This window comes from Lygodium microphyllum, chromosome 25, assembly GCF_053477565.2.
Source record: "Lygodium microphyllum isolate KBCC chromosome 25, Lygodium_microphyllum_v1.1.10, whole genome shotgun sequence".
NCBI lineage: Eukaryota > Viridiplantae > Streptophyta > Polypodiopsida > Schizaeales > Lygodiaceae > Lygodium > Lygodium microphyllum.
Genome location: NC_141159.1, coordinates 47481117 through 47484378, shown reverse-complemented (window position 1 = coordinate 47484378; position 3262 = coordinate 47481117). Strand labels below are relative to the sequence as shown.

Genomic DNA, 3262 nt, shown 5'->3' with positions numbered 1-3262 from the left:
GATAGAACAATGTAGGCAAGGGAGGTCAGCAAAACGAGTTCGTAACTTTGGGAAAAGGATTGTGTCTAAGGGCTGGGTCTAGGGGTCTGCATTCTGACACTGGAGGCTATCGACGTGGGTCTGTCGGAGCTACCCCAGCGGCAAGGGCGGACCTCCGCGTGCCCACTGGGTGATGGCCATAGAACGTCGCTCCTCGCGGGGCGGCCCTCCCTAGGCGTGAACAGCCGTCTCAGAATTGGTATGGACAAGGGAAATTCGATTGTTTAATTAAAACAAAGCATTGCGATGGTCCCCATGGATGTTGATGCAATGTGATCTCTACCCAGTGCTTTGAATGTCAAAGTGAAGAAATTCAACCAAGCGCGGGTAAACGGTCAAAGTAACTATGACTCTCTTAAGGTAGCCAAATGCCTCGTCATCTAATTAGTGACGTGCATGAATGGATTAATGAGATTCCCACTATCCCTATCTACTATCTAGCGAAACCAGAGCCAAGGAAACGGGCTTGGAAAAATCAGCGAGGAAAGAAGACCCTATTGAGCTCTAACTTTGTAAAATGACTTGAGAGGTGTAGAATAAGTGGGAGCCTTTTGCGCAAGTGAAATACCACTACTTTTAACATTATTTTACTTACTCCGCGAGATGGAGGTGGGGCTTTGTCCCTGCTTCTAGTTTTAAGGCATGCTCATGTGCTGATCTAGGTAAAACACATTGTCAGGTGGGGAGTTTGGCTGGGGTGGCACATCTGTTAAAAGATAACGCAGGTGTCCTAAAATGAGCTCAACGAGAACAAAAATATTGTGTGGAACAAAAGGGTAAAAGCTCATTTGATTTTGATTTTCAGTACAAATACAAATACAAACTGCAAAAGCATGCCCTATCGATCCTTTAGTTTTTCGAAATCTGAAGCTAGAGGTGTTAGAAAAGTTACCACAGGGATAACTGGCTTCTGGCGGCCAAGTGTTCATAGAGACATTGCTTTTTGATCCTTCGATGTCAACTCTTTCTATCATTGCAAAGCAGAATTCGCCAAGTGTTGGATTGTTCACCCACCAATAGGGAATGTGAGCTGGGTTTAGACCATCATGAGAGTGGTTAGTTTTACCCTACTAATGAGCTGTGTCGCAGTAGTAATTCAACTTAGTACGAGACGAACCATTGATTCACATAATTGGTCATTGCACTTGGTTGAAAAGCCAGTGAAGCAAAGCTACCATGTGAAGGATTATGACTGAATGCCTCTAAGTCAGAATCCATACTAGACGTGGCACTCTCTACCTCCCTGTTGTTACTCAACTTATAGTAGGGACACTCATGCATCCCCGAGAGCATGTGTCAAGAGTCTCCATCAAGGCGGGGAAAGTGGCTATGTCGAGGGCTCTGAATGGCAATTCCAAATGACTGGGGAGATGAATCCTTTGCAGACAACTTAAATATGTGACCGGGTATTGTAAGTGGCAGCAGGGTAGCCTTGCTGCTACGATCCACTGAGATTTAGCCTGCAGCCGTGCCGATTTGTCCCCTCTTGAGATTAGTCATGGGGTTTGGCTCGCCCTTTCTAGAAAAAGATGCAAATCCCCCCCCCTTTCTTTCTTGGGTGGTGAATCTTCGTGCATGCATTGAATGGAAAGCCTTTGGATTTCTCTCCCTCTTAGAAGATGAGTTGTGGGGTTTCAGCTTACCCCTCTTATATATCTCACTAGAAAATAATTGCAAGGCCCCGTCTCTCTTTGTCTCTCGCCCCCCACCTCGGCCGATGACACCAGCATGTGTATGCAATTAGCCATGGTTTTGTGCCGCACCCATCTTGCTCGCACGAAGAGCAATTAGTTGTGGAGTTCGGTGTGGCGCCCGATCATGCACGCAATCAGTCGTGTGGTGTCATGTACGGCTTGCACATATGAGATTAGCTGTGGGGTTTGGACTGTGCCTCGGTAGTTCATGGGGTTCGACATGCCACTTGCACACATGATGAACTTAGTCGTGGCAGGGAGGATTTGTCGCTTTTGTGGGAGAAAACTCTTGTTGCAACCGCCCTCCAACAATGGGATTAGTTGTGGGGTTTGGGGCTTGGCATGGTGCCCCCTCACACCACTTGCAAGTAGTCATGGGGTTTTGCCCCCTGCACATGCAACTAGTTTTTCCCTTGTTGTGGGGTTTGGTGTGCCATTAGTCCATGGAACTAGTCTGGAATGCGGCTCCCCACCCCCCAAAAAAAAATTTGTGCGTGTGGTTTTATTGCATACGACATGTATACGCATGAGCATGGTTTCTAAGCGTGGTGTGGTCATACCAGCGCTAATACACTAGATCCCACCAAAACTCCTCAGTTAAGTGTGCTTGGGCCAGAACAGTATTGGGATGGTGGACCTCCTGAGAAGTCATGGTGCTGCACCCTTGGTTTTCATTTATGCGAGTAAAGAATGGTTAGGCCACAAGAGTATTGGAATAGCTGACCTCCCGTGAACTCGTACTTAAGCAGCCTTTCTTTTTCTATTCAAGGGAGCTTGGGATGTTGACGCCTGCAACCATGATCTTAGGTGGGCTCACCCCCCACGGATAGCACCACCCACACGAGTCGCCGCCGCCGCCATAAACCCCCACTTGAGGGCCAGCTGAACCCCATTGTTTGCACTTAATCACACGATCCCTTCACCTATGCCCATGGGCCATGGGGTTCAGGCATCTAAAACCCACGGTCCGCGGTTATAGCAAGAGAAAGAGAAGAGGAGAAGAAGAGATCTACTTTTGCCACACACCAAGAATGCAGTTCTCATTCACTTTTTGAGTTTATATACAAGCCCTGAATCCTTTGGACATCCATCCCCTTTTTTACATGATCGGGTATCCTGCCAAAGTCGCGTCTTGCCAAGGTCCTCTTTTCCTATTCCCTTATATTTACCTTATCCCTTCACCTATATGCCCGTCTAGATTTTATAATTTGCACAAGAGAGAGCCTAGTGCTCTTTTACAAAATTTTAGGGGTGTCTTTTATTTTAAAAATATGTCTTCTGCCTTTTGTATTTTTCTGAGGTTGCCTTTGTGACTTTTGCCTTTTCTCTTTCTTGTTGACTTCATTGGTTTGCCTTTTTGAAAAATTTTCAGATTTATTTTTGCTTTTCTTTTTTCTTGTCCTACATTGGGGTTAACATTACCCCCCTCCTAGTCGAGTGCCAGTCCCATGGCACTTTGCGGTTCTTGGTTGATGAGGGCTCTATGAGCTGAAGGGTGGTCATGTGGGTCGATGATGGGGTCTTGTGGG

The 3262-nt window shown here is 46.7% G+C and overlaps 2 pseudogenes; both read left to right on the top strand.

The window, feature by feature from the left end:
* Positions 1-1517, top strand: LOC148014184 (25S ribosomal RNA; annotated as a pseudogene).
* Positions 1518-2279: 762 nt separating this feature from the next.
* Positions 2280-2398, top strand: LOC148014183 (5S ribosomal RNA; annotated as a pseudogene).
* Positions 2399-3262: the final 864 nt, after the last annotated feature.